This window comes from Crinia signifera, chromosome 9, assembly GCF_055691185.1.
Source record: "Crinia signifera chromosome 9, ASM5569118v1, whole genome shotgun sequence".
In the NCBI taxonomy this organism is placed as follows: Eukaryota; Metazoa; Chordata; class Amphibia; order Anura; family Myobatrachidae; genus Crinia; species Crinia signifera.
The window spans coordinates 55850069-55867184 of NC_139225.1; the positions used below are offsets into that span (position 1 = coordinate 55850069).

General features: G+C 39.3%; 36 non-coding genes across 36 annotated transcripts; all 36 read right to left on the reverse strand.

Annotated features, from left to right (window-relative positions):
- Nucleotides 1-253: 253 nt before the first annotated feature.
- On the reverse strand, nucleotides 254-372 carry LOC146038299 (5S ribosomal RNA). The gene has a single exon (XR_014461901.1). It is a non-coding gene; the product is annotated as a 5S ribosomal RNA (ribosomal RNA).
- A 345-nt stretch (nucleotides 373-717) lies between these two features.
- LOC146037896 (5S ribosomal RNA) lies at nucleotides 718-836 on the reverse strand. Its single transcript, XR_014461533.1, has one exon. It is a non-coding gene; the product is annotated as a 5S ribosomal RNA (ribosomal RNA).
- Nucleotides 837-1181: 345 nt separating this feature from the next.
- Nucleotides 1182-1300, reverse strand: LOC146038282 (5S ribosomal RNA). The gene has a single exon (XR_014461886.1). It is a non-coding gene; the product is annotated as a 5S ribosomal RNA (ribosomal RNA).
- A 343-nt stretch (nucleotides 1301-1643) lies between these two features.
- On the reverse strand, nucleotides 1644-1762 carry LOC146038888 (5S ribosomal RNA). Its single transcript, XR_014462441.1, has one exon. It is a non-coding gene; the product is annotated as a 5S ribosomal RNA (ribosomal RNA).
- A 546-nt stretch (nucleotides 1763-2308) lies between these two features.
- LOC146037908 (5S ribosomal RNA) lies at nucleotides 2309-2427 on the reverse strand. Its single transcript, XR_014461544.1, has one exon. It is a non-coding gene; the product is annotated as a 5S ribosomal RNA (ribosomal RNA).
- Nucleotides 2428-2772: 345 nt separating this feature from the next.
- LOC146038929 (5S ribosomal RNA) lies at nucleotides 2773-2891 on the reverse strand. The gene has a single exon (XR_014462478.1). It is a non-coding gene; the product is annotated as a 5S ribosomal RNA (ribosomal RNA).
- A 344-nt stretch (nucleotides 2892-3235) lies between these two features.
- LOC146038747 (5S ribosomal RNA) lies at nucleotides 3236-3354 on the reverse strand. The gene has a single exon (XR_014462313.1). It is a non-coding gene; the product is annotated as a 5S ribosomal RNA (ribosomal RNA).
- Nucleotides 3355-3699: 345 nt separating this feature from the next.
- LOC146037920 (5S ribosomal RNA) lies at nucleotides 3700-3818 on the reverse strand. The gene has a single exon (XR_014461555.1). It is a non-coding gene; the product is annotated as a 5S ribosomal RNA (ribosomal RNA).
- A 343-nt stretch (nucleotides 3819-4161) lies between these two features.
- LOC146037932 (5S ribosomal RNA) lies at nucleotides 4162-4280 on the reverse strand. The gene has a single exon (XR_014461566.1). It is a non-coding gene; the product is annotated as a 5S ribosomal RNA (ribosomal RNA).
- A 345-nt stretch (nucleotides 4281-4625) lies between these two features.
- Nucleotides 4626-4744, reverse strand: LOC146038283 (5S ribosomal RNA). Its single transcript, XR_014461887.1, has one exon. It is a non-coding gene; the product is annotated as a 5S ribosomal RNA (ribosomal RNA).
- Nucleotides 4745-5087: 343 nt separating this feature from the next.
- LOC146038890 (5S ribosomal RNA) lies at nucleotides 5088-5206 on the reverse strand. The gene has a single exon (XR_014462443.1). It is a non-coding gene; the product is annotated as a 5S ribosomal RNA (ribosomal RNA).
- A 546-nt stretch (nucleotides 5207-5752) lies between these two features.
- On the reverse strand, nucleotides 5753-5871 carry LOC146037944 (5S ribosomal RNA). Its single transcript, XR_014461577.1, has one exon. It is a non-coding gene; the product is annotated as a 5S ribosomal RNA (ribosomal RNA).
- A 345-nt stretch (nucleotides 5872-6216) lies between these two features.
- On the reverse strand, nucleotides 6217-6335 carry LOC146038596 (5S ribosomal RNA). Its single transcript, XR_014462175.1, has one exon. It is a non-coding gene; the product is annotated as a 5S ribosomal RNA (ribosomal RNA).
- Nucleotides 6336-6679: 344 nt separating this feature from the next.
- Nucleotides 6680-6798, reverse strand: LOC146038748 (5S ribosomal RNA). The gene has a single exon (XR_014462314.1). It is a non-coding gene; the product is annotated as a 5S ribosomal RNA (ribosomal RNA).
- A 345-nt stretch (nucleotides 6799-7143) lies between these two features.
- On the reverse strand, nucleotides 7144-7262 carry LOC146037957 (5S ribosomal RNA). Its single transcript, XR_014461589.1, has one exon. It is a non-coding gene; the product is annotated as a 5S ribosomal RNA (ribosomal RNA).
- A 343-nt stretch (nucleotides 7263-7605) lies between these two features.
- Nucleotides 7606-7724, reverse strand: LOC146037969 (5S ribosomal RNA). Its single transcript, XR_014461600.1, has one exon. It is a non-coding gene; the product is annotated as a 5S ribosomal RNA (ribosomal RNA).
- A 345-nt stretch (nucleotides 7725-8069) lies between these two features.
- LOC146037928 (5S ribosomal RNA) lies at nucleotides 8070-8188 on the reverse strand. Its single transcript, XR_014461562.1, has one exon. It is a non-coding gene; the product is annotated as a 5S ribosomal RNA (ribosomal RNA).
- A 345-nt stretch (nucleotides 8189-8533) lies between these two features.
- LOC146038481 (5S ribosomal RNA) lies at nucleotides 8534-8652 on the reverse strand. The gene has a single exon (XR_014462069.1). It is a non-coding gene; the product is annotated as a 5S ribosomal RNA (ribosomal RNA).
- A 344-nt stretch (nucleotides 8653-8996) lies between these two features.
- On the reverse strand, nucleotides 8997-9115 carry LOC146039493 (5S ribosomal RNA). Its single transcript, XR_014462993.1, has one exon. It is a non-coding gene; the product is annotated as a 5S ribosomal RNA (ribosomal RNA).
- Nucleotides 9116-9460: 345 nt separating this feature from the next.
- Nucleotides 9461-9579, reverse strand: LOC146037981 (5S ribosomal RNA). The gene has a single exon (XR_014461611.1). It is a non-coding gene; the product is annotated as a 5S ribosomal RNA (ribosomal RNA).
- A 345-nt stretch (nucleotides 9580-9924) lies between these two features.
- On the reverse strand, nucleotides 9925-10043 carry LOC146038301 (5S ribosomal RNA). The gene has a single exon (XR_014461903.1). It is a non-coding gene; the product is annotated as a 5S ribosomal RNA (ribosomal RNA).
- Nucleotides 10044-10388: 345 nt separating this feature from the next.
- Nucleotides 10389-10507, reverse strand: LOC146037993 (5S ribosomal RNA). The gene has a single exon (XR_014461622.1). It is a non-coding gene; the product is annotated as a 5S ribosomal RNA (ribosomal RNA).
- Nucleotides 10508-10852: 345 nt separating this feature from the next.
- Nucleotides 10853-10971, reverse strand: LOC146038255 (5S ribosomal RNA). The gene has a single exon (XR_014461861.1). It is a non-coding gene; the product is annotated as a 5S ribosomal RNA (ribosomal RNA).
- A 345-nt stretch (nucleotides 10972-11316) lies between these two features.
- LOC146038528 (5S ribosomal RNA) lies at nucleotides 11317-11435 on the reverse strand. Its single transcript, XR_014462113.1, has one exon. It is a non-coding gene; the product is annotated as a 5S ribosomal RNA (ribosomal RNA).
- Nucleotides 11436-11778: 343 nt separating this feature from the next.
- Nucleotides 11779-11897, reverse strand: LOC146038891 (5S ribosomal RNA). Its single transcript, XR_014462444.1, has one exon. It is a non-coding gene; the product is annotated as a 5S ribosomal RNA (ribosomal RNA).
- A 344-nt stretch (nucleotides 11898-12241) lies between these two features.
- On the reverse strand, nucleotides 12242-12360 carry LOC146039482 (5S ribosomal RNA). The gene has a single exon (XR_014462983.1). It is a non-coding gene; the product is annotated as a 5S ribosomal RNA (ribosomal RNA).
- A 345-nt stretch (nucleotides 12361-12705) lies between these two features.
- On the reverse strand, nucleotides 12706-12824 carry LOC146038006 (5S ribosomal RNA). Its single transcript, XR_014461634.1, has one exon. It is a non-coding gene; the product is annotated as a 5S ribosomal RNA (ribosomal RNA).
- Nucleotides 12825-13168: 344 nt separating this feature from the next.
- LOC146038018 (5S ribosomal RNA) lies at nucleotides 13169-13287 on the reverse strand. Its single transcript, XR_014461645.1, has one exon. It is a non-coding gene; the product is annotated as a 5S ribosomal RNA (ribosomal RNA).
- Nucleotides 13288-13632: 345 nt separating this feature from the next.
- Nucleotides 13633-13751, reverse strand: LOC146038793 (5S ribosomal RNA). The gene has a single exon (XR_014462355.1). It is a non-coding gene; the product is annotated as a 5S ribosomal RNA (ribosomal RNA).
- Nucleotides 13752-14096: 345 nt separating this feature from the next.
- LOC146038323 (5S ribosomal RNA) lies at nucleotides 14097-14215 on the reverse strand. The gene has a single exon (XR_014461924.1). It is a non-coding gene; the product is annotated as a 5S ribosomal RNA (ribosomal RNA).
- Nucleotides 14216-14564: 349 nt separating this feature from the next.
- Nucleotides 14565-14683, reverse strand: LOC146038984 (5S ribosomal RNA). Its single transcript, XR_014462529.1, has one exon. It is a non-coding gene; the product is annotated as a 5S ribosomal RNA (ribosomal RNA).
- Nucleotides 14684-15028: 345 nt separating this feature from the next.
- On the reverse strand, nucleotides 15029-15147 carry LOC146040261 (5S ribosomal RNA). Its single transcript, XR_014463414.1, has one exon. It is a non-coding gene; the product is annotated as a 5S ribosomal RNA (ribosomal RNA).
- A 345-nt stretch (nucleotides 15148-15492) lies between these two features.
- Nucleotides 15493-15611, reverse strand: LOC146038030 (5S ribosomal RNA). Its single transcript, XR_014461656.1, has one exon. It is a non-coding gene; the product is annotated as a 5S ribosomal RNA (ribosomal RNA).
- Nucleotides 15612-15956: 345 nt separating this feature from the next.
- On the reverse strand, nucleotides 15957-16075 carry LOC146037983 (5S ribosomal RNA). Its single transcript, XR_014461613.1, has one exon. It is a non-coding gene; the product is annotated as a 5S ribosomal RNA (ribosomal RNA).
- Nucleotides 16076-16420: 345 nt separating this feature from the next.
- On the reverse strand, nucleotides 16421-16539 carry LOC146038953 (5S ribosomal RNA). The gene has a single exon (XR_014462501.1). It is a non-coding gene; the product is annotated as a 5S ribosomal RNA (ribosomal RNA).
- Nucleotides 16540-16885: 346 nt separating this feature from the next.
- On the reverse strand, nucleotides 16886-17004 carry LOC146038954 (5S ribosomal RNA). The gene has a single exon (XR_014462502.1). It is a non-coding gene; the product is annotated as a 5S ribosomal RNA (ribosomal RNA).
- Between the last annotated feature and the right edge of the window lie 112 nt (nucleotides 17005-17116).

Below are 17116 nucleotides of genomic sequence, written 5' to 3' on the forward strand. Positions count from 1 at the left end.
CATGTGTTGTAATGTAAAAAGACCTACAGGACATGATATTAGCAGGTGGTCTCAAATTAAACTACTAAAGAGGCTCAACACTGTTTAGCTCCCAAAAGCAGTTGGAATTGGGCCTAAACAGTGTGGTAAGTTTTTAGGTGATGGCTATTGTGTCTGTTTGACCTGTCCCAAATGTCTGTATTGGCAATAAAAATAAAAAGTTTCCAATTTAAATAGCTAGAGAATAAAAACAATTTGCCATTAATGGGAAAAAAACCTACAGCACCTGGTGTTCCCATGTGGTCTCCCACCCAAGTACTAACCAGGCCCAACACTGCTTAGCTTCCAAGATCAGACGAGATTGGGCGTATCTAATGTGGTATGGCTGTAGGTGAGATACCGACACTTTTTTGCCCTCTTCTACTTCTATAACCAGGTAAGCTAATAAAAAAGTTTCCTAACTGTATTGCCTTACTGAAAAAAATCATGTGTTGGTAATGTAAAAAGACCTACAGGACATGATATTAGCAGGTGGTCTCAAATTAAACTACTAAAGAGGCTCAACACTGTTTAGCTGCCAAAAGCAGTTGGAATTGGGCCTAGACAGTGTGGTAAGTTTTTAGGTGATGGCTATTGTGTCTGTTTGACCTCTTCCAAATGTCTGTACTGTCAATAAAGAGAAAAAAGTTTCCAATTTAAAAAGCTAGAGAATAAAAACAATTTGCCAGTAATGGGAAAAACCTACAGCACCTGGTGTTCCCATGTGGTCTCCCACCCAAGTACTAACCAGGCCCAACACTGCTTAGCTTCCAAGATCAGACGAGATTGGGCGTATCCAATGTGGTATGGCTGTAGGTGAGATACAGGCACTTTTTTGCCCTCTTCTACTTCTATAACCAGGTAAGCTAATAAAAAAGTTTCCTAACTATATTGGCTTACTGAAAAAAATCATGTGATGGTAATGTAAAAAGACCTACAGGACATGATATTAGCAGGTGGTCTCAAATTAAACTACTAAAGAGGCTCAACACTGTTTAGCTCCCAAAAGCAGTTGGAATTGGGCCTAAACAGTGTGGTAAGTTTTTAGGTGATGGCTATTGTGTCTGTTTGACCTGTCCCAAATGTCTGTATTGGCAATAAAAATAAAAAGTTTCCAATTTAAATAGCAAGAGAATAAAAACAATTTGCCATTAATGGGAAAAAACCTACAGCACCTGGTGTTCCCATGTGGTCTCCCACCCAAGTACTAACCAGGCCCAACACTGCTTAGCTTCCAAGATCAGACGAGATTGGGCGTATCCAATGTGGTATGGCTGTAGCTGAGATACTGGCACTTTTTTGCCCTCTTCTACTTCTATAACCAGGTAAGCTAATAAAAAAGTTTCCTAACTATATTGGCTTTCTGAAAAAAATCATGTGTTGATAATGTAAAAAGACCTACAGGACATGATATTGGCAGGTGGTCTCAAATTAAACTACTAAAGAGGCTCAACACTGTTTAGCTCCCAAAGCAGTTGGAATTGGGCCTAAACAGTGTGGTAAGTTTTTAGGTGATGGCTATTGTGTCTGTTTGACCTGTCCCAAATGTCTGTATTGGCAATAAAAATAAAAAGTTTCCAATTTAAATAGCAAGAGAATAAAAACAATTTGCCATTAATGGGAAAAACCTACAGCACCTGGTGTTCCCATGTGGTCTCCCACCCAAGTACTAACCAGGCCCAACACTGCTTAGCTTCCAAGATCAGACGAGATTAGGCGTATCTAATGTGGTATGGCTGTAGGTGAGATACAGGCACTTTTTTGCCCTCTTCTACTTCTATAACCAGGTAAGCTAATAAAAAAGTTTCCTAACTGTATTGCCTTACTGAAAAAAATCATGTGTTGGTAATGTAAAAAGACCTACAGGACATGATATTAGCAGGTGGTCTCAAATTAAACTACTAAAGAGGCTCAACACTGTTTAGCTGCCAAAAGCAGTTGGAATTGGGCCTAAACAGTGTGGTAAGTTTTTAGGTGATGGCTATTGTGTCTGTTTGACCTCTTCTAAATGTCTGTACTGTCAATAAAGAGAAAAAAGTTTCCAATTTATAAAGCTAGAGAATAAAAACAATTTGCCAGTAATGGGAAAAACCTACAGCACCTGGTTTTCCCATGTGGTCTCCCACCCAAGTACTAACCAGGCCCAACACTGCTTAGTGTCCAAGATCAGACGATGTGATGGCTATTGTGTCTGATTGACCTCTTCCAAATGTCTGTACTGTCAATAAAGAGAAAAAAGTTTCCAATTTAAAAAGCTAGAAAATAAAAACAATTTGCCAGTATTGGGAAAAACCTACAGCACCTGGTGTTCCCATGTGGTCTCCCACCCAAGTACTAACCAGGCCCAACACTGCTTAGCTTCCAAGATCAGACGAGATTGGGCGTATCCAATGTGGTATGGCTGTAGGTGAGATACAGGCACTTTTTTGCCCTCTTCTACTTCTATAACCAGGTAAGCTAATAAAAAAGTTTCCTAACTATATTGGCTTACTGAAAAAAATCATGTGTTGGTAATGTAAAAAGACCTACAGGACATGATATTAGCAGGTGGTCTCAAATTAAACTACTAAAGTGGCTCAACACTGTTCAGCTGCCAAAAGCAGTTAGAATTGGGCCTAAACAGTGTGGTAAGTTTTTAGGTGATGGCTATTGTGTCTGTTTGACCTCTCCCAAATGTCTGTATTGGCAATAAAAATAAAAAGTTTCCAATTTAAATAGCAAGAGAATAAAAACCATTTGCCAGTAATGGGAAAAAACCTACAGCACCTGGTGTTCCCATGTGGTCTCCCACCCAAGTACTAACCAGGCCCAACACTGTTTAGCTTCCAAGATCAGACGAGATTGGGCGTATCCAATGTAGTATTGCTGTAGGTAAGATACTGGCACTTTTTTGCCCTCTTCTACTTCTATAACCAGGTAAGCTAATAAAAATGTTTCCTAACTGTATTGGCTTACTGAAAAAAATCATGTGTTGGTAATGTAAAAAGACCTACAGGACATGATATTAGCAGGTGGTCTCAAATTAAACTACTAAAGAGGCTCAACACTGTTTAGCTGCCAAAAGCAGTTGGAATTGGGCCTAAACAGTGTGGTAAGTCTTTAGGTGATGGCTATTGTGTCTGTTTGACCTCTCCCAAATGTCTGTATTGGCAATAAAAAGAAAAAGTTTCCAATTTAAAAAGCTAGAGAATAAAAACAATTTGCCAGTAATGGGAAAAACCTACAGCACCTGGTGTTCCCATGTGGTCTCCCACCCAAGTACTAAACAGGCCCAACACTGCTTAGCTTCCAAGATCAGACGAGAATGGGTGTATCCAATGTGGTATGGCTGTAGGTGAGACACAGGCACTTTTTTGCCCTCTTCTACTTCTATAATCAGGTAAGCTAATAAAAAAGTTTCCTAACTGTATTGGCTTACTGAAAAAAATCATGTGTTGGTAATGTAAAAAGACCTACAGGACATGATATTAGCAGGTGGTCTCAAATTAAACTACTAAAGAGGCTCAACACTGTTTAGCTGCCAAAAGCAGTTGGAATTGGGCCTATACAGTGTGGTAAGTTTTTAGGTGATGGCTATTGTGTCTGTTTGATTTCTTCCAAATGTCTGTACTGGCAATAAAGAGAAAAAAGTTTCCAATTTAAAAAGCTAGAGAATAAAAACAATTTGCCAGTAATGGGAAAAACCTACAGCACCTGGTGTTCCCATGTGGTCTCCCACCCAAGTACTAACCAGGCCCAACACTGCTTAGCTTCCAAGATCAGACGAGATTGGGCGTATCCAATGTGGTATGGCTGTAGGTGAGATACAGGCACTTTTTTGCCCTCTTCTACTTCTATAACCAGGTAAGCTAATAAAAAAGTTTCCTAACTATATTGGCTTACTGAAAAAAATCATGTGTTGATAATGTAAAAAGACCTACAGGACATGATATTAGCAGGTGGTCTCAAATTAAACTACTAAAGAGGCTCAACACTGTTTAGCTCCCAAAGCAGTTGGAATTGGGCCTAAACAGTGTGGTAAGTTTTTAGGTGATGGCTATTGTGTCTGTTTGACCTGTCCCAAATGTCTGTATTGGCAATAAAAATCAAAAGTTTCCAATTTAAATAGCAAGAGAATAAAAACAATTTGCCATAAATGGGAAAAACCTACAGCACCTGGTGTTCCCATGTGGTCTCCCACCCAAGTACTAACCAGGCCCAACACTGCTTAGCTTCCAAGATCAGACGAGATTGGGCGTATCCAATGTGGTATGGCTGTAGGTGAGATACAGGCACTTTTTTGCCCTCTTCTACTTCTATAACCAGGTAAGCTAATAAAAAAGTTTCCTAACTATATTGGCTTACTGAAAAAAATCATGTGTTGGTAATGTAAAAAGACCTACAGGACATGATATTAGCAGGTGGTCTCAAATTAAACTACTAAAGAGGCTCAACACTGTTTAGCTCCCAAAAGCAGTTGGAATTGGGCCTAAACAGTGTGGTAAGTTTTTAGGTGATGGCTATTGTGTCTGTTTGACCTGTCCCAAATGTCTGTATTGGCAATAAAAATAAAAAGTTTCCAATTTAAATAGCAAGAGAATAAAAACAATTTGCCATTAATGGGAAAAAACCTACAGCACCTGGTGTTCCCATGTGGTCTCCCACCCAAGTACTAACCAGGCCCAACACTGCTTAGCTTCCAAGATCAGACGAGATTGGGCGTATCCAATGTGGTATGGCTGTAGCTGAGATACTGGCACTTTTTTGCCCTCTTCTACTTCTATAACCAGGTAAGCTAATAAAAAAGTTTCCTAACTATATTGGCTTTCTGAAAAAAATCATGTGTTGATAATGTAAAAAGACCTACAGGACATGATATTGGCAGGTGGTCTCAAATTAAACTACTAAAGAGGCTCAACACTGTTTAGCTCCCAAAGCAGTTGGAATTGGGCCTAAACAGTGTGGTAAGTTTTTAGGTGATGGCTATTGTGTCTGTTTGACCTGTCCCAAATGTCTGTATTGGCAATAAAAATAAAAAGTTTCCAATTTAAATAGCAAGAGAATAAAAACAATTTGCCATTAATGGGAAAAACCTACAGCACCTGGTGTTCCCATGTGGTCTCCCACCCAAGTACTAACCAGGCCCAACACTGCTTAGCTTCCAAGATCAGACGAGATTAGGCGTATCTAATGTGGTATGGCTGTAGGTGAGATACAGGCACTTTTTTGCCCTCTTCTACTTCTATAACCAGGTAAGCTAATAAAAAAGTTTCCTAACTGTATTGCCTTACTGAAAAAAATCATGTGTTGGTAATGTAAAAAGACCTACAGGACATGATATTAGCAGGTGGTCTCAAATTAAACTACTAAAGAGGCTCAACACTGTTTAGCTGCCAAAAGCAGTTGGAATTGGGCCTAAACAGTGTGGTAAGTTTTTAGGTGATGGCTATTGTGTCTGTTTGACCTCTTCTAAATGTCTGTACTGTCAATAAAGAGAAAAAAGTTTCCAATTTATAAAGCTAGAGAATAAAAACAATTTGCCAGTAATGGGAAAAACCTACAGCACCTGGTTTTCCCATGTGGTCTCCCACCCAAGTACTAACCAGGCCCAACACTGCTTAGTGTCCAAGATCAGACGATGTGATGGCTATTGTGTCTGATTGACCTCTTCCAAATGTCTGTACTGTCAATAAAGAGAAAAAAGTTTCCAATTTAAAAAGCTAGAAAATAAAAACAATTTGCCAGTATTGGGAAAAACCTACAGCACCTGGTGTTCCCATGTGGTCTCCCACCCAAGTACTAACCAGGCCCAACACTGCTTAGCTTCCAAGATCAGACGAGATTGGGCGTATCCAATGTGGTATGGCTGTAGGTGAGATACAGGCACTTTTTTGCCCTCTTCTACTTCTATAACCAGGTAAGCTAATAAAAAAGTTTCCTAACTATATTGGCTTACTGAAAAAAATCATGTGTTGGTAATGTAAAAAGACCTACAGGACATGATATTAGCAGGTGGTCTCAAATTAAACTACTAAAGTGGCTCAACACTGTTCAGCTGCCAAAAGCAGTTAGAATTGGGCCTAAACAGTGTGGTAAGTTTTTAGGTGATGGCTATTGTGTCTGTTTGACCTCTCCCAAATGTCTGTATTGGCAATAAAAATAAAAAGTTTCCAATTTAAATAGCAAGAGAATAAAAACCATTTGCCAGTAATGGGAAAAAACCTACAGCACCTGGTGTTCCCATGTGGTCTCCCACCCAAGTACTAACCAGGCCCAACACTGCTTAGCTTCCAAGATCAGACGAGATTGGGCGTATCCAATGTAGTATTGCTGTAGGTAAGATACTGGCACTTTTTTGCCCTCTTCTACTTCTATAACCAGGTAAGCTAATAAAAATGTTTCCTAACTGTATTGGCTTACTGAAAAAAATCATGTGTTGGTAATGTAAAAAGACCTACAGGACATGATATTAGCAGGTGGTCTCAAATTAAACTACTAAAGAGGCTCAACACTGTTTAGCTGCCAAAAGCAGTTGGAATTGGGCCTAAACAGTGTGGTAAGTCTTTAGGTGATGGCTATTGTGTCTGTTTGACCTCTCCCAAATGTCTGTATTGGCAATAAAAAGAAAAAGTTTCCAATTTAAAAAGCTAGAGAATAAAAACAATTTGCCAGTAATGGGAAAAACCTACAGCACCTGGTGTTCCCATGTGGTCTCCCACCCAAGTACTAAACAGGCCCAACACTGCTTAGCTTCCAAGATCAGACGAGAATGGGTGTATCCAATGTGGTATGGCTGTAGGTGAGACACAGGCACTTTTTTGCCCTCTTCTACTTCTATAATCAGGTAAGCTAATAAAAAAGTTTCCTAACTGTATTGGCTTACTGAAAAAAATCATGTGTTGGTAATGTAAAAAGACCTACAGGACATGATATTAGCAGGTGGTCTCAAATTAAACTACTAAAGAGGCTCAACACTGTTTAGCTGCCAAAAGCAGTTGGAATTGGGCCTATACAGTGTGGTAAGTTTTTAGGTGATGGCTATTGTGTCTGTTTGATTTCTTCCAAATGTCTGTACTGGCAATAAAGAGAAAAAAGTTTCCAATTTAAAAAGCTAGAGAATAAAAACAATTTGCCAGTAATGGGAAAAACCTACAGCACCTGGTGTTCCCATGTGGTCTCCCACCCAAGTACTAACCAGGCCCAACACTGCTTAGCTTCCAAGATCAGACGAGATTGGGCGTATCCAATGTGGTATGGCTGTAGGTGAGATACAGGCACTTTTTTGCCCTCTTCTACTTCTATAACCAGGTAAGCTAATAAAAAAGTTTCCTAACTATATTGGCTTACTGAAAAAAATCATGTGTTGATAATGTAAAAAGACCTACAGGACATGATATTAGCAGGTGGTCTCAAATTAAACTACTAAAGAGGCTCAACACTGTTTAGCTCCCAAAGCAGTTGGAATTGGGCCTAAACAGTGTGGTAAGTTTTTAGGTGATGGCTATTGTGTCTGTTTGACCTGTCCCAAATGTCTGTATTGGCAATAAAAATCAAAAGTTTCCAATTTAAATAGCAAGAGAATAAAAACAATTTGCCATAAATGGGAAAAACCTACAGCACCTGGTGTTCCCATGTGGTCTCCCACCCAAGTACTAACCAGGCCCAACACTGCTTAGCTTCCAAGATCAGACGAGATTGGGCGTATCCAATGTGGTATGGCTGTAGGTGAGATACAGGCACTTTTTTGCCCTCTTCTACTTCTATAACCAGGTAAGCTAATAAAAAAGTTTCCTAACTATATTGGCTTACTGAAAAAAATCATGTGTTGGTAATGTAAAAAGACCTACAGGACATGATATTAGCAGGTGGTCTCAAATTAAACTACTAAAGAGGCTCAACACTGTTTAGCTCCCAAAAGCAGTTGGAATTGGGCCTAAACAGTGTGGTAAGTTTTTAGGTGATGGCTATTGTGTCTGTTTGACCTGTCCCAAATGTCTGTATTGGCAATAAAAATAAAAAGTTTCCAATTTAAATAGCAAGAGAATAAAAACAATTTGCTATTAATGGGAATAAACCTACAGCACCTGGTGTTCCCATGTGGTCTCCCACCCAAGTACTAAACAGGCCCAACACTGCTTAGCTTCCAAGATCAGACGAGATTGGGCGTATCCAATGTGGTATGGCTGTAGGTGAGATACAGGCACTTTTTTGCCCTCTTCTACTTCTATAACCAGGTAAGCTAATAAAAAAGTTTCCTAACTATATTGGCTTACTGAAAAAAATCATGTGTTGGTAATGTAAAAAGACCTACAGGACATGATATTAGCAGGTGGTCTCAAATTAAACTACTAAAGTGGCTCAACACTGTTCAGCTGCCAAAAGCAGTTGGAATTGGGCCTAAACAGTGTGGTAAGTTTTTAGGTGATGGCTATTGTGTCTGTTTGACCTCTCCCAAATGTCTGTATTGGCAATAAAAATAAAAAGTTTCCAATTTAAATAGCAAGAGAATAAAAACCATTTGCCAGTAATGGGAAAAAACCTACAGCACCTGGTGTTCCCATGTGGTCTCCCACCCAAGTACTAACCAGGCCCAACACTGTTTAGCTTCCAAGATCAGACGAGATTGGGCGTATCCAATGTAGTATGGCTGTAGGTAAGATACTGGCACTTTTTTGCCCTCTTCTACTTCTATAACCAGGTAAGCTAATAAAAATGTTTCCTAACTGTATTGGCTTACTGAAAAAAATCATGTGTTGGTAATGTAAAAAGACCTACAGGACATGATATTAGCAGGTGGTCTCAAATTAAACTACTAAAGAGGCTCAACACTGTTTAGCTGCCAAAAGCAGTTGGAATTGGGCCTAAACAGTGTGGTAAGTCTTTAGGTGATGGCTATTGTGTCTGTTTGACCTCTCCCAAATGTCTGTATTGGCAATAAAAAGAAAAAGTTTCCAATTTAAAAAGCTAGAGAATAAAAACAATTTGCCAGTAATGGGAAAAACCTACAGCACCTGGTGTTCCCATGTGGTCTCCCACCCAAGTACTAAACAGGCCCAACACTGCTTAGCTTCCAAGATCAGACGAGAATGGGTGTATCCAATGTTGTATGGCTGTAGGTGAGACACAGGCACTTTTTTGCCCTCTTCTACTTCTATAATCAGGTAAGCTAATAAAAAAGTTTCCTAACTGTATTGGCTTACTGAAAAAAATCATGTGTTGGTAATGTAAAAAGACCTACAGGACATGATATTAGCAGGTGGTCTCAAATTAAACTACTAAAGAAGCTCAACACTGTTTAGATGCCAAAAGCAGTTGGAATTGGGCCTATACAGTGTGGTAAGTTTTTAGGTGATGGCTATTGTGTCTGTTTGATTTCTTCCAAATGTCTGTACTGGCAATAAAGAGAAAAAAGTTTCCAATTTAAAAAGCTAGAGAATAAAAACAATTTGCCAGTAATGGGAAAAACCTACAGCACCTGGTGTTCCCATGTGGTCTCCCACCCAAGTACTAACCAGGCCCAACACTGCTTAGCTTCCAAGATCAGACGAGATTGGGCGTATCCAATGTGGTATGGCTGTAGGTGAGATACAGGCACTTTTTTGCCCTCTTCTACTTCTATAACCAGGTAAGCTAATAAAAAAGTTTCCTAACTATATTGGCTTACTGAAAAAAATCATGTGTTGTAATGTAAAAAGACCTACAGGACATGATATTAGCAGGTGGTCTCAAATTAAACTACTAAAGAGGCTCAACACTGTTTAGCTCCCAAAAGCAGTTGGAATTGGGCCTAAACAGTGTGGTAAGTTTTTAGGTGATGGCTATTGTGTCTGTTTGACCTGTCCCAAATGTCTGTATTGGCAATAAAAATAAAAAGTTTCCAATTTAAATAGCTAGAGAATAAAAACAATTTGCCATTAATGGGAAAAAAACCTACAGCACCTGGTGTTCCCATGTGGTCTCCCACCCAAGTACTAACCAGGCCCAACACTGCTTAGCTTCCAAGATCAGACGAGATTGGGCGTATCTAATGTGGTATGGCTGTAGGTGAGATACCGACACTTTTTTGCCCTCTTCTACTTCTATAACCAGGTAAGCTAATAAAAAAGTTTCCTAACTGTATTGCCTTACTGAAAAAAATCATGTGTTGGTAATGTAAAAAGACCTACAGGACATGATATTAGCAGGTGGTCTCAAATTAAACTACTAAAGAGGCTCAACACTGTTTAGCTGCCAAAAGCAGTTGGAATTGGGCCTAGACAGTGTGGTAAGTTTTTAGGTGATGGCTATTGTGTCTGTTTGACCTCTTCCAAATGTCTGTACTGTCAATAAAGAGAAAAAAGTTTCCAATTTAAAAAGCTAGAGAATAAAAACAATTTGCCAGTAATGGGAAAAACCTACAGCACCTGGTGTTCCCATGTGGTCTCCCACCCAAGTACTAACCAGGCCCAACACTGCTTAGCTTCCAAGATCAGACGAGATTGGGCGTATCCAATGTGGTATGGCTGTAGGTGAGATACAGGCACTTTTTTGCCCTCTTCTACTTCTATAACCAGGTAAGCTAATAAAAAAGTTTCCTAACTATATTGGCTTACTGAAAAAAATCATGTGATGGTAATGTAAAAAGACCTACAGGACATGATATTAGCAGGTGGTCTCAAATTAAACTACTAAAGAGGCTCAACACTGTTTAGCTCCCAAAAGCAGTTGGAATTGGGCCTAAACAGTGTGGTAAGTTTTTAGGTGATGGCTATTGTGTCTGTTTGACCTGTCCCAAATGTCTGTATTGGCAATAAAAATAAAAAGTTTCCAATTTAAATAGCAAGAGAATAAAAACAATTTGCCATTAATGGGAAAAAACCTACAGCACCTGGTGTTCCCATGTGGTCTCCCACCCAAGTACTAACCAGACCCAACACTGCTTAGCTTCCAAGATCAGACGAGATTGGGCGTATCCAATGTGGTATGGCTGTAGGTGAGATACCGGCACTTTTTTGCCCTCTTCTACTTCTATAACCAGGTAAGCTAATAAAAAAGTTTCCTAACTATATTGGCTTTCTGAAAAAAATCATGTGTTGATAATGTAAAAAGACCTACAGGACATGATATTAGCAGGTGGTCTCAAATTAAACTACTAAAGAGGCTCAACACTGTTTAGCTCCCAAAAGCAGTTGGAATTGGGCCTAAACAGTGTGGTAAGTTTTTATGTGATGGCTATTGTGTCTGTTTGACCTGTCCCAAATGTCTGTATTGGCAATAAAAATAAAAAGTTTCCAATTTAAATAGCAAGAGAATAAAAACAATTTGCCATTAATGGGAAAAAACCTACAGCACCTGGTGTTCCCATGTGGTCTCCCACCCAAGTACTAATCAGGCCCAACACTGCTTAGCTTCCAAGATCAGACGAGATTGGGCGTATCCAATGTGGTATGGCTGTAGCTGAGATACTGGCACTTTTTTGCCCTCTTCTACTTCTATAACCAGGTAAGCTAATAAAAAAGTTTCCTAACTATATTGGCTTTCTGAAAAAAATCATGTGTTGATAATGTAAAAAGACCTACAGGACATGATATTGGCAGGTGGTCTCAAATTAAACTACTAAAGAGGCTCAACACTGTTTAGCTCCCAAAGCAGTTGGAATTGGGCCTAAACAGTGTGGTAAGTTTATAGGTGATGGCTATTGTGTCTGTTTGACCTGTCCCAAATGTCTGTATTGGCAATAAAAATAAAAAGTTTCCAATTTAAATAGCAAGAGAATAAAAACAATTTGCCATTAATGGGAAAAACCTACAGCACCTGGTGTTCCCATGTGGTCTCCCACCCAAGTACTAACCAGGCCCAACACTGCTTAGCTTCCAAGATCAGACGAGATTAGGCGTATCTAATGTGGTATGGCTGTAGGTGAGATACAGGCACTTTTTTGCCCTCTTCTACTTCTATAACCAGGTAAGCTAATAAAAAAGTTTCCTAACTATATTGGCTTACTGAAAAAATCATGTGTTGGTAATGTAAAAAGACTTACAGGACACGATATTAGCAGGTGGTCTCAAATTAAACTACTAAAGAGGCTCAACACTATTTAGCTCCCAAAAGCAGTTGGAATTGGGCCTAAACAGTGTGGTAAGTTTTTAGGTGATGGCTATTGTGTCTGTTTGACCTGTCCCAAATGTCTGTATTGGCAATAAAAATAAAAAGTTTCCAATTTAAATAGCAAGAGAATAAAAACAATTTGCCATTAATGGGAAAAAACCTACAGCACCTGGTGTTCCCATGTGGTCTCCCACCCAAGTACTAACGAGGCCCAACACTGCTTAGCTTCCAAGATCAGACGAGCTTGGGCGTATCCAATGTGGTATGGCTGTAGGTGAGATACAGGCACTTTTTTGCCCTCTTCTACTTCTATAACCAGGTAAGCTAATAAAAAAGTTTCCTAACTATATTGGCTTACTGAAAAAAATCATGTGTTGGTAAAGTAAAAAGACCTACAGGACATGATATTAGCAGGTGGTCTCAAATTAAACTACTAAAGAGGCTCAACACTGTTTAGCTCCCAAAAGCAGTTGGAATTGGGCCTAAACAGTGTGGTAAGTTTTTAGGTGATGGCTATTGTGTCTGTTTGACCTGTCCCAAATGTCTGTATTGGCAATAAAAATAAAAAGTTTCCAATTTAAATAGCAAGAGAATAAAAACAATTTGCCATTAATGGGAAAAAACCTACAGCACCTGGTGTTCCCATGTGGTCTCCCACCCAAGTACTAACCAGGCCCAACACTGCTTAGCTTCCAAGATCAGACGAGATTGGGCGTATCCAATGTGGTATGGCTGTAGGTGAGATACAGGCACTTTTTTGCCCTCTTCTACTTCTATAACCAGGTAAGCTAATAAAAAAGTTTCCTAACTATATTGGCTTACTGAAAAAAATCATGTGTTGATAATGTAAAAAGACCTACAGGACATGATATTAGCAGGTGGTCTCAAATTAAACTACTAAAGAGGCTCAACACTGTTTAGCTCCCAAAGCAGTTGGAATTGGGCCTAAACAGTGTGGTAAGTTTTTAGGTGATGGCTATTGTGTCTGTTTGACCTGTCCCAAATGTCTGTATTGGCAATAAAAATAAAAAGTTTCCAATTTAAATAGCAAGAGAATAAAAACAATTTGCCATTAATGGGAAAAAACCTACAGCACCTGGTGTTCCCATGTGGTCTCCCACCCAAGTACTAACCAGGCCCAACACTGCTTAGCTTCCAAGATCAGACGAGATTGGGCGTATCCAATGTGGTATGGCTGTAGGTGAGATACCGGCACTTTTTTGCCCTCTTCTACTTCTATAACCAGGTAAGCTAATAAAAAAGTTTCCTAACCATATTGGCTTACTGAAAAAAATCATGTGTTGATAATGTAAAAAGACCTACAGGACATGATATTAGCAGGTGGTCTCAAATTAAACTACTAAAGAGGCTCAACACTGTTTAGCTCCCAAAAGCAGTTGGAATTGGGCCTAAACAGTGTGGTAAGTTTTTATGTGATGGCTATTGTGTCTGTTTGACCTGTCCCAAATGTCTGTATTGGCAATAAAAATAAAAAGTTTCCAATTTATATAGCAAGAGAATAAAAACAATTTGCCATTAATGGGAAAAAACCTACAGCACCTGGTGTTCCCATGTGGTCTCCCACCCAAGTACTAACCAGGCCCAACACTGCTTAGCTTCCAAGATCAGACGAGATTGGGCGTATCCAATGTTGTATGGCTGTAGGTGAGATACCGGCACTTTTTTGCCCTCTTCTACTTCTATAACCAGGTAAGCTAATAAAAAAGTTTCCTAACTGTATTGCCTTACTGAAAAAAATCATGTGTTGGTAATGTAAAAAGACCTACAGGACATGATATTAGCAGGTGGTCTCAAATTAAACTACTAAAGAGGCTCAACACTGTTTAGCTGCCAGAAGCAGTTGGAATTGGGCCTAAACAGTGTGGTAAGTTTTTAGGTGAAGGCTATTGTGTCTGTTTGACCTCTTCCAAATGTCTGTACTGTCAATAAAGAGAAAAAAGTTTCAAATTTAAAAAGCTAGAGAATAAAAACAATATGCCAGTAATGGGATAAACCTATAGCACCTGGTGTTCCCATGTGGTCTCCCACCCAAGTACTAACCAGGCCCAACACTGCTTAGCTTCCAAGATCAGACGAGATTGGGCGTATCCAATGTGGTATGGCTGTAGGTGAGTTGCCAGCACTTTTTTTGCCCTCTTCTACTTCTATAACCATGTAAGCTAATAAAAAAGTTTCCTAACTGTATTGCCTTACTGAAAAAAATCATGTGTTGGTAATGTAAAAAGACCTACAGGACATGATATTAGCAGGTGGTCTCAAATTAAACTACTAAAGAGGCTCAACACTGTTTAGCTCCCAAAAGCAGTTGGAATTGGGCCTAAATAGTGTGTTAAGTTTTTAGGTGATGACTATTGTGTCTGTTTGACCTGTCCCAAATGTCTGTACTGTCAATAAAGAGAAAAAAGTTTCCAATTTAAATAGCAAGAGAATAAATTTTTTTTTTTCCATTAATGGGAAAAAACCTACAGCACCTGGTGTTCCCATGTGGTCTCCCACCCAAGTCCTAACCAGGCCCAACACTGCTTAGCTTCCAAGATCAGACGAGATTGGGCGTATCCAATGTGGTATGGCTGTAGGTGAGATACCGGCACTTTTTTGCCCTCTTCTACTTCTATAACCAGGTAAGCTAATAAAAAAGTTTCCTAACTGTATTGCCTTACTGAAAAAAATCATGTGTTGGTATTGTAAAAAGACCTACAGGACATGATATTAGCAGGTGGTCTCAAATTAAACTACTAAAGAGGCTCAACTCTGTTTAGCTCCCAAAAGCAGTTGGAATTGGGCCTAAACAGTATGGTAAGTTTTTAAGTGATGGCTATTGTGTCTGTTTGACCTGTCCCAAATGTCTGTATTGGCAATAAAAATAAAAAGTTTCCAATTTAAATAGCAAGAGAATAAAAACAATTTGCCATTAATGGGAAAAAACCTACAGCACCTGGTGTTCCCATGTGGTCTCCCACCCAAGTACTAACCAGGCCCAACACTGCTTAGCTTCCAAGATCAGACGAGATTGGGCGCATCCAATGTGGTATGGCTGTAGGTGAGATACCAGCACTTTTTTGCCCTCTTCTACTTCTATAACCAGGTAAGCTAATAAAAAAGTTTCCTAACTGTATTGCCTTACTAAAAAAAACATGTGTTGGTAATGTAAAAAGACCTACAGGACATGATATTAGCTGGTGGTCTCAAATTAAACTACTAAAGAGGCTCAACACTGTTTAGCTCCCAAAAGCAGTTGGAATTGGGCCTAAACAGTGTGGTAAGTTTTTAGGTGATGGCTATTGTGTCTGTTTGACCTGTCCCAAATGTCTGTATTGGCAATAAAAATAAAAAGTTTCCAATTTAAATAGCTAGAGAATAAAAACAATTTGCCATTAATGGGAAAAAAACCTACAGCACCTGGTGTTCCCATGTGGTCTCCCACCCAAGTACTAACCAGGCCCAACACTGCTTAGCTTCCAAGATCAGACGAGATTGGGCGTATCCAATGTGGTATGGCTGTAGGTGAGATACCGGCACTTTTTTGCCCTCTTCTACTTCTATAACCAGGTAAGCTAATAAAAAAGTTTCCTAATTATATTGGCTTTCTGAAAAAAATCATGTGTTGATAATGTAAAAAGACCTACAGGACATGATATTAGCAGGTGGTCTCAAATTAAACTACTAAAGAGGCTCAACAATGTTTAGCTCCCAAAAGCAGTTGGAATTGGGCCTAAACAGTGTGGTAAGTTTTTAGGTGATGGCTATTGTGTCTGTTTGACCTGTCCCAAATGTCTGTATTGGCAATAAAAATAAAACGTTTCCAATTTAAATAGCAAGAGAATAAAAACAATTTGCCATTAATGGGAAAAAACCTACAGCACCTGGTGTTCCCATGTGGTCTCCCACCCAAGTACTAACCAGGCCCAACACTGCTTAGCTTCCAAGATCAGACGAGATTGGGTGTATGCAATGAGGTATGGCTGCAGGTGAGATACCAGCACTTTTTTGCCCTCTTCTACTTCTATAACCAGGTAAGCTAATGAAAAAGTTTCCTAACTGTATTTCCTTACTGAATAAAATCATGTTTTGGTAATGTAAAAAGTCCTACAGGACATGATATTAGCAGGTGGTCTCAAATTAAACTACTAAAGAGGCTCAACACTGTTTAGCTGCCAAAAGCAGTTGGAATTGGGCCTAAACAGTGTGGTAAGTTTTTAGGTGATGGCTATTGTGTCTGTTTGACCTGTCCCAAATGTCTGTATTGGCAATAAAAATAAAAAGTTTCCAAGTTAAATAGCAAGAGAATAAAAACAATTTGCCATTAATGGGAAAAAACCTACAGCACCTGGTGTTCCCATGTGGTCTCCCACCCAAGTACTAACGAGGCCCAACACTGCTTAGCTTCCAAGATCAGACGAGATTGGGCGTATCCAATGTGGTATGGCTGTAGGTGAGATACTGGCACTTTTTTGCCCTCTTCTACTTCTATAACCAGGTAAGCTAATAAAAAAGTTTCCTAACTGTATTGCCTTACTGAAAAAAATCATGTGTTGGTAATGTAAAAAGACCTACAGGACATGATATTAGCAGGTGGTCTCAAATTAAACTACTAAAGAGGCTCAACACTGTTTAGCTCCCAAAAGCAGTTGGAATTGGGCCTAAACAGTGTGGTAAGTTTTTAGGTGACGGCTATTGTGTCTGTTTGACCTGTCCCAAATGTCTGTATTGGCAATAAAAATAAAAAGTTTCCAATTTAAATAGCTAGAGAATAAAAACAATTTGCCATTAATGGGAAAAAAACCTACAGCACCTGGTGTTCCCATGTGGTCTCCCACCCAAGTACTAACGAGGCCCAACACTGCTTAGCTTCCAAGATCAGACGAGATTGGGCGTATCCAATGTGGTATGGCTGTAGGTGAGATACTGGCACTTTTTTGCCCTCTTCTACTTCTATAACCAGGTAAGCTAATAAAAAAGTTTCCTAACTGTATTGCCTTACTGAAAAAAATCATGTGTTGGTAATGTAAAA